The sequence below is a fragment of the Cryptomeria japonica genome, chromosome 10 (assembly GCF_030272615.1).
Source record: "Cryptomeria japonica chromosome 10, Sugi_1.0, whole genome shotgun sequence".
NCBI lineage: Eukaryota > Viridiplantae > Streptophyta > Pinopsida > Cupressales > Cupressaceae > Cryptomeria > Cryptomeria japonica.
Genome location: NC_081414.1, coordinates 319150806 through 319166208, shown reverse-complemented (window position 1 = coordinate 319166208; position 15403 = coordinate 319150806).

Here is a 15403-nt window from a genome sequence, read left to right as displayed (position 1 = left end):
AACGAATAAACAAAATATCTACTCATGCTAACTAGAAAAGGAGTCAATATTCCTAAGGATTTTGACACAGAAAACTTAAGGAATACATATGAGAGAATTTCAAGAACAAGAGCGAGAAACTATGCTTATCAAAAACAACAAAGAGAAGAAGAGACACATGATCAAGAAAACATACGCAGCCAAGATCACACCCATGAACAAGAGAACACTCAAGACCATGCCCGCAATTAGGATAATCTTAATGAACGAGGGGAAGCTCCCCATCGAAGGACAAATGTTTCCCTAGTTGCTCTTACTCAACAACTCCGAACACTTCAAAGACAAATGTAGGAAATGCAACAAGGGACCACGGTACGATATTCATTAGATGACATTTGTCCTCATCCTTTTGATAGGATATTGAACATGGTACCTTTTCCCCCAAATTTAGATATACCTAAGTATGACAAATATGATAGAAATAGTGATCCCCGTGATCATGTTTGAGAATTTTGTACCATGAGCTTAGAGTTTGCTCACAATAACACATACTTAAGGAGATTATTCCCAAGAATTTTGGGAGGGAAAACAATGGAGTGGTTGTCAAGACTCACATCTCCCATCAGATCATTTGATGAGTTGGTGAAAAAATTCATAACACAATACTCCTATAACATCCAACACGCAATCACCATGGTGGATGTGTGTAACACAAAACAAAAGAACAATGAAACATTCATGGTGTTTCTACAACGATGGAGGCGCATGGTCTCAACATATCCATGAGATGTGTCTGAAAAGGAAAAGATAGAAGTCTCCATAGACAATCTAAATAGTGAGATGAGTTATCAACTCAAACTACAATGTATACCATCTTTTACAAAATTAATAGAAAATGGTATCCAAGTAGAGGAAGCTTCCATCAAGAAAGGAACATTTAAGTTCTTTAAGGAAGGTGTTAATTCATCAAACAATAACACCTTTAACAATCAAAACAATAACAACAATTCAGATAAGTCCACATTTTGGACAAGGAACAAAAACATTGTTAATGATGGGGAAATCGATGCCAATAATGTAAATCCTAAACAACCAGTGTTGACTTTATTAGGCAACCCACCATCCAATAATGATTAAAAAAGTGCTAATCAAGGCACTAACACTTATCAACAAAATACCAACCAAGGAGCTTCAACATCAAACAACAAGAAGAATTACCAAGGCAACAACAACAACAACCAAGGGAACCACACAAACCAAAGAGGCAACACTAATACTTTCCCCTATCGATGAATATACATGCCATTAGGACAAACCTTGGAATCAGTGTTTCAAGAATAATTGGCGAATAAGATCATCACATTGCGAACCACAAGCAACTTTGAACCCCAAGTCAAACCACCATGGTGGAATGATTCACATTATTGTGATTATCATCGAAACAGGGGGCATAACACAAATGATTGCATGAGGCGGAAGAACATAGTTCAAGACATGATAGACAAGGGCGACTTAACGATCGATGTCCATAAAACCAATTATGACCATGAAGCTTTCAAAAATCCTCTTCCTAATTACGACAAGGGAGGAGCATCAATATCAAACAACACCAAAGGAGCTCATATTAATCACATATACGAAAACATCATCAATCACATATCAACATATGACAATCAAGTAAATGTCATAAAAATCAAAGACAAAAAGAACATGCATCGATAAATGTGACAACAAGAGTGCAAAAATATGTCTTGAAAGGGAACACATCAAAATCAACAACTCTCCCCAAGACTCAATATAACTTGGTCGACCAACTACGAAGAACTCCCGCTCAGATATCTATTCCTGAGTTACTCAAACTTTCACCAAAACACAAGGATATCTTGGAGCAAGCTCTTATCAAAACAATCGTTCCAAATAATCTAAATATTAATCGATTCCAAGCCATGGTGGCCCATATGACGGTGCCACACAACATATATTTTTCTGAACTTGATGATGTCTCTTTGAATCATTCGCATAATAATCCACTACATATCGAGGTCTTAGTCTATAAACATTGGGTAAAAAGAGTATTAATAGATGGAGGAGTTGGACTAAACATATGTACTCTAAAGCTTATCCGTGCATTGGGCTTCTCTAGGCAGTCTATTGATCCTGAAAAAGAAAATCACTATCAAAGCTTATGATGATGATGGGAGATCATCCAAAAGAACTGTAATACTACCCATTCAGGTAGGTCCCATACAAAAAGACACAATGTGCCATATCTTGGATATAGACTTGACATACAATTTACTATTGGATCGTCCATGGATCCATTAAATGCAAGCGGTGCCTTCCACGTACCACCAATGTATCAAGTTCCCCTACAATGAACAGGAAATTTTAATATCTGCTAAAAAAACCCTTTTCAGTATTGCAATGCTATGGGGGCTGTGTGTGTGTGTGAAAAAGTGGCATAAGGATCTATATCTGTAGGACACAACACTTCAATTAAGTCATTACATGTATGGTTAGACAAATATAAGCATGAATAATAAAACCATAACAAATCGACCAATTGCCTTCTAAAAGGTGCGAGTATAAGATTGCTCTCAGATTTTTATAAGCAATACCAGTGACTAGACTACACCAAGACAAAGTATTTAATCTATATGATATTAAACTATATGGATGAAAGATGGATGAATAATTCAAGCAATAGAGAATTCAAGCAATAATGGATTCAAGCAATATGGATGCAAATAATCTAAAAAAAACACAATGTATTCAATGACTCCAAAGCAAAAATCAGCATAATAATAATCTCCAAGCGTGTTCTCAAAAATCTCTGGGGTAAATTGGATGAGAGCTAAAGGCTGAATTTATAGAGAATTACAAGAGAGATAATGAAAAAGCTCAATTTAGGATTAATTGAAAATAATTGAGAAATCATGTTTAGTTAACTTTGAGATAGATTCCAATTATAGTTTAATTGAAATGCATTTAGATAGGAAGTTCAAGTTGCATTAGAAATAAGAATTAATTAATTCCATGCATCTGTGATAAAAATAGATAATTCTTTGATTTATTCAAGAAAAAGAGTCTTTTCAATGCAACTGAACTTCTTTTTCTGAAAAGCTTTGAGTTCCAATTTTAGAGAATGATCAATAATTCATTTAATTGCTTTTATGATTTCAAGTTCTAAATTTAGAAATAATAGCTCAAGTTTGATTTCTCTCTCAATTCAATTATTTTATTTTATTTTCAATTCAACTCTTGCTTTGTAATTAATTCCTCTTTTGTAATAAATTAATTATTTTTTACATGATTAAATGGCAAATTTATTAATTAAATAAATATGCAAGGATATTTAATAGGATAATTGATTAAAAAATGATTTTCTTGGAATGATTCAATTAATTAAATAAATATTTAATTAATATTGAGTAATTGACTTGCCACGTGATATTTGATGATTGAAGAATTAATAATGTGCTCAGGATTGATTTAATTGCCTTTGGTTAGGACCTTGGTGATGTTGTCGAGATTAGGGGCCCATGGTTTAGATGACCATTTTTAGGGTATTACATTTGCCCCTCTTTGAATTAATGTGTGAGCAACGCGTTGGTTCAAAGAATACATTGATGTCTAGGAGATGCCAGTTCTAAACTTGATTGATCATGAACCAAATGAAGAGCAAGGTGTTTAGCTTGATTTGAAGCGGTGAAGTTGAACAACGTCTGATTAAAGCGATATCGATCCCGAACTTGATTGAACTAGGAATGATAGAGAGCAAAGATACCAAACTTGAACTTGATTGATCAGGAAGCGGATCTTACTGATCTAGAACTTGATTGAACTAGACACATCGAGTGAAGATAAAATCGATCTTGAACTTGATGGATCAAGATATGATGAGTGAAGATAAACTGTCCAGCTTGATTCGATGCGATGAAACTGAACACCTACTTAGATCAAGCGTGTGATTGAAGATACTCTTTAAACCCTTGATTGAGTTTAAACGAATAATTAGCTTGATGAAAAGTGATGAAATTGATTAACGTTAAGAGATTGATTCAAATGAAGACAAATATCAGCTTGATTTGAAGCGATGAAACTGATATGCCCCTAGCGATTGAATTTGATTCAAATGAACAAGAGATCTCAACTTGATATAAAGCGATGAAGCTAAGATGCCCCTTAGCAATAAGAATGTGTTTGATTTTCTTTAGTTGGAAGATATTTTTGCTTGACTTTTGATGAAGATTTGAAAAATTTCTCAACTTTCAAGATGTGAGGTCATGAGTATGCCCCCTCAGGAGCGAAATCGAAAGATAGCAAGGGTACATGGTTATAAGCAATTTTTAGCGATGATAGTGATTTGAGCACAAATTGATTCAGAGGAATATTTGAAAATTTGGCGTTGATTGATAAGAAATTGAGCGCAAAGTTTTTTTGTAGAATGAAATTGAGATACAATGTCGATTACTGAGAAATTGAGCGCAATGCAGAAGAAAGAATGAGCATTTGATGAAAAGCGCTAAGTGGTCCAAATTTTGCAAAATTGACTAGCAAAATGATCTCGAATTTCGATTTCGATCCCGAAAATGGAATCAGAATGGGCAAATTAGCTAAGGGTACAATTTTCATGTCCATTGGAGCAAGTTGAAAAATTAGGGTTTTGGCTATAGAAGGGGCAAAAGTGTCATTTTCAATTCATTTTAACCTCCCAAGTTTGAAAATTCAAAGAGCCTTCTGCGAAGAAAAATGGTGGTTCCCACTCGTAAGCATCGATTCGAGCGCTAGAGATGATATAATCGACCCCGAAACTATGAGTCAGTGGTAAGTGATCGATCTTAAGCCTCTTTATGTTCTCAATTTTGAATTTTTTTGTTGATTTTTCAAGTTTTTGGCACGTTGAAGTTGGGTTTTAACGTTTTGTCGTGCGAGACAGGATCCTATCTTGTACGACAAACTGTTAAAGTTTGTTTTGTCATTTAGGCTCATTAGTTTTGTCGTGTGACACCTACCCTTCTATCGTATGACAACATTCATAAGAGACCATTTTGTCGTCAGAAGTCTATTCTTGTGTAATATGAGGATCTTTTGTCGTACAGAGCCCAATCCTGACTCGTACGAGTTTCTGCCCTTCTGTGTTTTGTCGTTTGGAAAACAATGAGCATTTTTTAAGGTCTATTTGACTTGGCAATTAACGTAGTTGAATTTGCGTGATGTTTTACTTCTCTTGTAGTCTTATTTGGAATGTTTTCTAATGCTTCGTTGTTTGATTTTTGCAAGTTTGATTGCATCATGTTCTTTTCAGATGCGTCTATCAACCCACTATGACATTAGTTCAATAGTTGTTAGATGTTGAGCAGACACATATTGATTTGTGCGGTTTCACCCACCTTCTTAGGTTACCCGATATCCATGTGAATCACAGGATGCTCACAGCGTTAGTAGAGAGATTTCATTCTGAGCATAACACCTTCCATTTGCCAATTGGGGAGATGACCATCACTCCCGAGGATGTTTATAGGATTCTCCGTATCTCTTTTTTTGGGGGTATGGTAGATTATGATGCAACACATCTTCCTGGATTACAGGCTGTCAGATGTGTATTTAGGGATCTAGATATCTTGACATGTTCTATCAGTTGGGACATTATGATGAGCAGGTACAGTGAGGAGTTTCCTCTGGCTTGCGTCCTAGCAGGTTTTATCGGCTGCTTTCTGATGCCGGATAGGGGACAACATGGATTCCTTTGTGGATGGGGCAAGATGCTAGAGAGACTTGTGGAGACCCCTCAGAGACTAGGTTGGGGCTCTTGTATATTAGCACACATGTATTGCAAGATGCATGAGATCGTCTTTCAGGAGGGGAAGAGTATGGTTGCAAGAGTTTTAATATTATAGGTATGGGCTTGGGAGCACATCCTAGTTTGTAGGCCAATTATAGATGATGACAGGGAGCCTGGTCAACCGATTGTGTATAGGTATTTTGGATATGTTACTCAGCTCCATTTGGGTAAGACATATTTTTGGAGATGACAGCTAGATGATTTGATAACTGTGGTATGGAGACCTTATAGGGGCTTAGAGCCATGGGATGACTGGAGGATCGTGCACAGAGACCTGTTTGTTATGCGCCCACTTATTGGCAGATCGCAGACTATGGTGGAGTGATTTGTGGTATCTCGAGTGATGAGGCAGTATGGAAGGCCTCTGGGGATCTCGCAGGAGTTCACAACGTACATGAGATATGTTGATGAGGAGAGGCGGGGATGGGCACTGAGGTTATCTTATGCCTTGAGTATGCAAGAGTTGATTGGATTGTAGTGACTCCGGTGGGACTACATGGGTGATATTGCAGATGTGGAGGTATTGCCCTAGTACAAGGATTAGTTCCAGCAACATCCATTCCCTAGATTTTCTGATCCGACAGAGTAGGCATCTTGTATTGAGGAGGTTGAGGATGATGCCCCCGCAGAGGGGCAGGGACAGGGCTAGAGATAGGGAAAGGGACAGAGAGCCGAGGCTCCAAGGCATTAGGTGGCGATCCTGGTGCTAGTAGCAGCAGGGATCCAGCTGGGGTTAGACAACAGAGGGGTGAGGTCAGATCCCTAGGGAGTGTAGGTGTGAGGTTGGGTGGAAATGAGGAGGAGCGAGTAGCACCAAGACAAGTCCAACAGAGACGGGAGGAGTAAGGTGGAGCTAGAGGTGGAGATGGGGGTGGAGAGCCTACAAGAGAGTAGGGGGCCGAAACAGCACGATCGATGAGGGTACATCTAGTGGATCTGCAGTCACAGTTGATAGTGGCTAAGACTCAATTGGCGAAGCGAGATCGATAGCTAGCAGAACTTAGGGCAAAGCGAGATCGTCAGCTGGTGGAGCTTAGAGTAGAGCGCGATAGTCAGGTTGCGGCGATGAGAGCAGAGCGAGACACTCTTCAGCAGGAGGTTTTGTGTTGGCATTTTTGATGATTATGTTGTAATTGTCATTGATGGTCACACACTTGCTATGAGATCACTTTTTGAATGTATGAATTATATTCAACCGGTAGTTGTTCCAAACTGGTATCATGTGTTAGTCTTTAGACTATCGGTGTTTTGTAGAAAGTGTTTACCGATCTCAAGTAGTATGAAGACCCCAAGCGGTTCGAGGATCTCAAGCAACATGAAGGATCAAAGCGGCAGAACAAATATTTCCCAGTCTTCATTTTTGACAAACCGACAACTGGTATTTTACGTAAACTGGTATTTTGTATGAACCGGTAATACTCTGTGATGAGTTACCAACTGGCATTTTGCGATGAGTTACTATCCACCGATTGTTTGGCGGTGCCGACACTCTGGCGGTGCTTTTTGTGTCGTGTTACCAAATATGTCTAGATGCGCTGAACCTAGAAAATTGTATTGTAAACCTATTGGACCGACATGAAATTAGATTCCTTTATAAGGACATCATGTCTAGGGTTTTAGGTGGTTGTAAGGGTTTTTTTAAGTAGTTGATGAGTTTTTGTAAGTGTGATAAGAGAAGAGAAGTTTAGGTCTGTGAGAGAAGGCAGAGTGTGAATGTGTTGAAGACTGAAGTAATGCAAGAATGAATTAAGAACGAGCTATCAAGGATCTGACCAAGCAATCTGTGCTATTTGCTAGATCACTTGTTGATTACTCACATCTTTGGCAAGTTAGAAACCCTTAACCGGGTAGGCCCAGAAAAGCCTTTGTAAATCCTCTAACAAGGTGGTTCACATCTGTGGATCTGAAATCCTCTCACAAGGTAGTCTTTAATTGGACTTATTTCCTAACATAGATTGAGATTCCTAATAGGATCTGTTCTGGTAAAGAACATTGTATGACCTTAACCGGTCTGACCTTAATCGATCTGGTTTCTATTCTGCAGATAGTTACTTGTGAGTTTCATCTCACCGTGGTTTTTCCCATTTGGGTTTCCACGTCAAATATCTTGTGTTATGGTGTTACTGCTCTTGTGGGTGAATGCCTTATTTGCTATTTGGTTTGCATGTGTGTCAACTGGTTTGTTTGTTAAACTATTTTACCAGTTTACTACTAGACTGTTTAAGTGTTTAAGTTCAGTATTTTTCGGTATACTAATTCACCCCCCCCTCTTAGTATTCATCAATTGGTATCAGAGCCAACCTTTCTATAAGTCTAACCACTTGGAAAGAGATATGGGGGAATACACTGTGAGGGAACTTACTCATCGGCTCACTGAGTCTGAGCAAGCCTATGATGAACTTATGGTCAAATATAAGGCCTCTCAGGAAAAAAGAAGAGAGCATGCTGAAAAACTGATGGAGCTATCTGAAAATAGTTCTTCTGATGAAGCGGACATGGAAGCCCTAATTCAAGAGGTAGAAAATTTGAATGAATCCAATTCCAACCTGAGAAAAGAGTTGGAAGGACTAACTATCTGAATGTTCCAAGAGCTTGAGAACCAGAGGAAAGCTGAAGATCTGGTAAAAGACAAAGATCATGAAATCTCCAAGCTGAAGCAAGAGATTAGTGCACTTACCGCTCACCTTCATGAAAGCAAAATGGAAAAAGAAGAAGTGCAAGGTGAACTAAACATGGCTATCTCTGAGAATGCAACCTTGAAGGAATCCAATGCTGCCATTTCCAAAGAACTCACAGAGTCAAAAGAAATACTTGCCAAATTTAATAAGAGCTCTGTCAAGCTAGAGCAGAAGCTTGAATCAGCTAAACCGGTAAAGAATACCAATGGACTTGGTTTCTCTGAATATGAGGAAGGTGAGACCTCTAGAACAAAAAGTGGAGCATCAAAGAAACAATCGACATCAAAGGATAAAGGTAAGCAAAAGTTCAAACTTGTTTGCTTTAACTGTCTCAAGGAAGGACACACTGCTAATGTATGTAGAAGTAAGGCTTACAATAATTTTCCTTATTTTCTAAACGATAAGCCTAGATCCAATAGATTCAATGGTAGTTGTTATGCATGCAGCAAGTTTGGGCATAGAGCATTTGAATGCAGGTTTGTCATGCACAATACCGGAAGGTATCCTCAAAGGAATCAAGGAGTTTTTCCTGAACCCTCTGGGAACCGGAACCCAAACCGATTTAATACCTATAGTCATCAGTCAGGTAGCGGTGGCTATCAAGCGGCAATCGGATGGAGAGCAATCTGTGTGATTTGTCATGGTCATGGTCACACTACTACAACATGCAGAAGGAAGAATGGAAACATGAATAATGGACATTAGAGAGCACCTGGAATGGTTTGCTATCACTACAACAAACCGGGTCATACAACAAGATTCTGTAGAGCAAGAAAGAGTATATAGGATGATATACCGGTCACTCCGGAAGGAAAGATTGATGTTGAAATTGTTCAGGTAGACATGAAGAAAACCTGGAAGAAGAAGCCTGAAGAAGTGATTCAAGTAGAACCGATTTCTGCACCCAGTGTGGAAGTCGCTGAACCGACAAACTAAGCATCAGAAAAGCTTAGGGGGAGCAAACGGTGAAATATCTCGAACCCCTGGTTGACATCGGTAAAAGACCTTAACCGGTATGTGATGCCTGTCAGTTGGCAAAACATCAAAAATGGTAAAAGGCAAACTAGGGTTTACGCCCTAATAATGGAGCATTTATTATGGTAGGTGGAGAATCTATTTAAAAGGAATTTTCAGATCATTTCTCACTTATCATTTTTTTAGCAAAGAAGTTTTTCAAGTGCAGAGCGAAGAAAAGTGATTTACATTGCGATTCAAAGAATTTATCAAAATCCTAAAGAAGAATCTGAAGCAAACATCTGTTGAAGGAGTGAAGAACGCAAAGCAGTATCTCAGCAATCGAAGGAGTGTGTGGCGAAGTTCAAATTGCGAAGCCCTAAATTTTGATCTACAAAGGTATTTTTCATAATTCTCTGTTTATCATGGCTTCCGCATCACATGCTAGCTCTACTGCACCCGTTGATTCTATGGACTTCATTCAACAAAAGTCAAAATACAATGCCCTGTCTCAAATACCCGTTGGTCTTATAGTGGAAGAAGGCATTTCTGATTACATAGACTGTAAAATCAAAGACCTGGGATCTCTTGTGATCCATTCCCAGTTAAGTCTATTTTGTGGAAAGGATAAGAAGATTAAACTAGAATTCAACATTCTGGAAAAGAAGAAACTTCACAACGCAACCTATTTTCTTGAAGAATTTTCGGATGATCACATTCGAATTATTCTGAGCAGGGTACACGGTGATAAGATGTACTTAGAGAGGATGCATGATATCACAATAGAAGTGATTCATGCCGTCACTGGTTTCTACAATGTCGGTGAAGTGCCAGCCCTAAGAAAGATTAGCAAGACATAAACGACTAAGCTCACCGGTTCTATGAGCGATTCATGAGGAATGACTGTCAATTCAATCAAGGACGATCTTGTCAAATATGCATGTATGGTGATAGGATACCAGACGTTCCATGCCAATAGAATCAACTCTGTCTCTGTTGTAGTGGTAAATGCCACCTACAGGATGATAAGGGAAGATGCATCGTTTGATCTGTGCACCGGTATGCAAAGACAACTCCTGTTGAACCTCAAGTCAATCAAACAGGACAATGCCCTGAAATTTAAGTTTGGACAACTATTGGTTGGGTTGTTTTCTACTTTCAAGACTATTTTCTAGGAGTAGGTGATATTCAGTGGTCTGCTAACCAATCGGTGACAAAGCAAATCAAGAAAAGCCTACAAGCGGTTGGAGCCAGCTATCTGGAAGTGTTGACAAATACTTTGATGAGTTCAGATGCAAGATGAGCCAAAGGATAAGAATATCTGGTGATATAGTTAAAAAGTATAAGGAAGACATCTGCTTCACCATCAAAGTTGATGAGTGCATAATGGAGGCGGTTGAGCCTAGACAGGAAGAAGTGGAACCAATGGGATATGAGGTAATGAATGACATGTTAGATGGGTATGCCTCTACCCTAATCGCCTTGCCCCTTGATCCAAAGGAAAAGAGAACTGGAACCTATTTGGAAAGGGTTACACCGGTTCAAGAACCCTTAGTAAAGAAGGGAAAGGCAGTGCCTTCAGCATCGACACTGGTTACTCCAGGAAGTCCCAAAGTGACCAAGCGGTCACCAGTAAAGAAGAAACCGGAAGTGGCACCTGCCAAAGTCTTTGAGAGGAAGCAAAAGACAAAAAGAAATTCACCAGACTTAGAGGACACTTTCTCTAAAGAACAGCCTAAAAAGACTAGGCAAACGAGGAAAAAGACAAAGAATGAACTGACAACATCTGCACCGGTAAATATTGATATTTCCTCTTACAAACCTTTGACACATTATCAAATAACAATTAAGAATATTAGAAGAAAAGTACTTGGTGATTTAAAAGAGTGCTTTGATGATTTTAATGATGATGAAAAGAAAGAAGTTGAACAAGAAGTTATCAATTATTTATGCATTAATGACCGGTGGCCATCAGAAATTAAATCTGAGGTGCCTGATTCTTTGTATAATTCTTTAGACAACAAGTGGCGCATTGCCATAGAAAAAGAACAAGAAATAAGAGAGGAAGTATTTGCACAATACTTTCCTGATGTACCTAAAATAGAACTGTATGAAGTGGTGGAGAAATATAAGGGCCTCTTCTTCATGAGAAGAAGAAGACTCCTATTATTGGAGGGAAAAGTTTCGGAAGTGGTCAAAGATACCCACTCCCTTGCTCAATCAGCTTTAAGACTGCATGAAGTGGCTGAAAGCAATAGGAAAGCTGAGCAAGAACCGAAAATCACTCAACCAGATGAAGTATATGATAGTGAAGGAGAACCAGTCACCACTCAAACAAAACTGATTGATGTTGATGCCTTAAACGGTGACAATGTTACTCCGGATGCACCAGAAGAAATAGAAGGTCAGGAGAAATAGGAAGAAGACAAGAGAAAATAGATAGAGGAAGAAAAAGAGAAACAGGAAGAAGACAAGAGAAAATAGACAGAGGAAGAAAAGGAGGAAGACAAGAGAAAACAGGCAGAGGAAGAGAAGAAGAAAAGGGAGATAGAAAAGACAAAATAGGCATAACAGGAAAAGAAGAAAGAGGATGAGAAGAAAAAGAAAGAGGAAGAAAAGAGAAAAGAAGAGGAAAATAAGAAACAAGAGGATGAGAAGAAGAAGAAGGAAGAAGAAAAGGAAGAGGAGAAGAGAAAGGAAGAGGAGAAGAAGAAGGAAGCGGAAAAGGAAGAGGAGAAGAGAAAGGAAGAGGAGAAGAAGAAGGAAGCGGAAAAGGAAGAGGAGAAGAGAAAGGAAGAGGAGAAGAAAAAGGATGAAGATGAAAATAAGCGGAAAGAAGAGGAGAAAAAGAAGACAGAAGAAGACAAGAAAAGAGACAATGAGAAGGAAGAAGCGACATAAAGCACTCAGATGGAGACTCCAAAGGCAACCGGTAGTCAAGCCAAACCAGCTGACATTACCAGTCCTATCAACCTCTAGTCTACAAATGAATTGGAGCTGCTGCAGAGCATTAAGCTTGCTCAAGAGCGGTTGGTTTCTCTAAGGAGGAAAAAGGAGGAAGATGTTATCCAAACTGTGGTGGAAACACTTACCAATTTGATACCCAGTACAAACCTCCCCAATACTGATTCCTCACTTGCTCGTTTAAAGCTTCTATGTACAGTTGTGGATGACCAGGTCCAAAGCCTAGAAGAAGTTGCAGAATCAAATGCCAAAAAGGAGCATGAAAAGACTCTGAACATTTCCTTGGTGAAGAAGTTGAATGAGCTTCGGTCAGAACTCCAAAAGACACAAAAGAACATCTGAGATGCAATGGATGAGGGCAATCTACTACTTAGCAAGATATGTCAACCTCATCTATTCTGTGATGATGTTCTCACTCAGAAGGACAAACTGCAATCTGATATGCAGTCATTTATTAGCACCTTCAAGATGACATATGATTGCTTTTCCACATATGGTCAAACTATTCACCGGATTCAAATCCAGTCTGGAAGAATAGAGGCAGAGATAAGCAACCAAACACGTAATTTGCAGGAACTTCAACTGATCCTACTACCACAACTGCAAATTCTCCAGAAATGCTATCTAAATCTTGATGCCCTAATGGTCACTCAAGAGATGAGCACGATAGATGCCATGGAAGAACAGGTCTCCCAGAAGCAAACAGAGAAAGAGGTGGCTACCTCCCTACTTGAGTCATGGTCCTTATCCATGAAGCAATTTTTGCAGGACTTTAAATCAATTTTTGACAAGTTTTACTCTTTACTGTCATAAACACTTATTATTTTAATGATAATGAAACAAGGGTTAGTCTGCAATGTTTTTGTCATTGTTGGCAAAGGGGGAGAAGTATATAAATTTTGATGTTTTGATGTATACTTTCATGTTTATCTCCGATAAAGAGTAGTATACATTGTATTTTCTACAAAAGGGATAGTGTATATGCTTAGGGGGAGTAATTTTGTTTATGGCATGATTTTGTAAAAACACTTAGATGTCAAAATTTTCCTAAGTGTTGCCATCAATGCCAAAGGGGGAGATTGTTGGCATTTTTGATGATTATGTTGTAATTGTCATTGATGGTCACACACTTGCTATGAGATCACCTTTTGAATGTATGAATTATATTCAACCGGTAATTGTTCCAAACCGGTATCATGTGTTAATCTTTAGACTATTGGTGTTTTGCAGAAAGTGTTTACCAATCTCAAGCGGTATGAAGACCCCAAGCGGTTTGAGGATCTCAAGCGGCACGAAGGATCAAAGTGGCAGAACACATATTTCCCAGTCTTCATTTTTGACAAACCGGCAACCGGTATTTTGCGTAAACCAGTATTTTGAATGAACCGTTAATATTTTGTGATGAGTTACCAACCGACATTTTGCGATGAGTTACTATCCACCGATTGTTTGGCGGTGCCGACACTCTAGCGGTGCTTTTTGTGTCGTGTTACCAAATATGTCTAGATGCACTGAACCTAGAAAATTGTATTGTAAACCTATTGGACCGACATGAAATCAAATTCCTTTATAAGGACATCATGTCTAGGGTTTTAGGTGGTTGTAAGGGTTTTTGAAAGTGGTTGATGAGTTTTTGTAAGTGTGATCAGAGAAGAGAAGTTTAGGTCTGTGAGAGAAGGCAAAGTGTGAATGTGTTGAAGACTGAAGTAATACAGGAATGCATTAAGAATGAGCTATCAAGGATCTAACCAAGCAATCTGTGCTATTTACTAGATCACTCACTTGTTGATTACTCACATCTTGGACAAGTTAGAAACCCTTAACCAGGTAGGCCCAGAAAAGCCTTTGTAAATCCTCTAACAAGGTGGTTCACATCTGTGGATCTAAAATCCTCTCACAAGGTAGTCTTTAATTGGACTTATCTCCTAACAGAGATTGAGATTTCTAATAGGATCTGTTCTGGTAAAGAACATTGTATGACCTTAACCGGTCTGACCTTAATCGGTCTGGTTTCTATTCTGCAGATAGTTACTTGTGAGTTTCATCTCACCGTGGTTTTTCCCATTTGGGTTTCCACGTCAAATATCTTGTGTTATGGTGTTACTGCTCCTATGGGTGAATGCCTTATTTGCTATTTGGTTTGCATGTGTGTCAACCGATTTGTTTGTTAAACTGTTTTACCGGTTTACTACTAGACTATTTAAGTGTTTAAGTTCAGTATTTTTCGGTATACTAATTCACCCCCCCTCTTAGTATTCATCATTTTGCACCAGATTAGTCGGGCGGCTTACTATGTTGCGGCTTACAGTGTAGCAGTTCCATTAGCGCAACAGGTTGTCCCCTACTCACAGTACATGGCACGGTCGGAGGGAGCTCAGGCACCTCATCAGGATCCCGATCAACATACTCCTCCTCCTCCACCCGACAATGAGGGAGAGACTGAGAGCTAGATATTCTTTTTGTAGCTCTGATATGTTTTTGTAGACACCCATTTTTTGTAGCCTATACGATTCTTGCTCCGATGGGAGTTTGTATATGTCATTTTGACATCATTTTGTACTGTAAGACTTTATATGATATATATATATATATATATATATATATATATATATATATATATATATATATATATATATATATATATATATATATATATATATATATATATATATATATATATATATATATGCGAGATCTGATTTGACTTCATCGTACTTGTGTTGATTCGCTTATGAGATGTTTTCTATATGCTTTATTCTATATGTATGCATTTCTTTTCAGTATGGATGTATGCAATGTGAATGAATATGGATGTCTATTTTTGTTTCTTTTCATATGCAAATAAATGATGAATGAGAATGAGTAACGAGTAATGCAAATTTTTATTTTTCTATGCAATAAGATGAATGCAAATGAGTAATAATGAAATGTATGAATCTATATAAAATGTTTATGTGTGCAGCTAACGTCTCAAAACACAAGT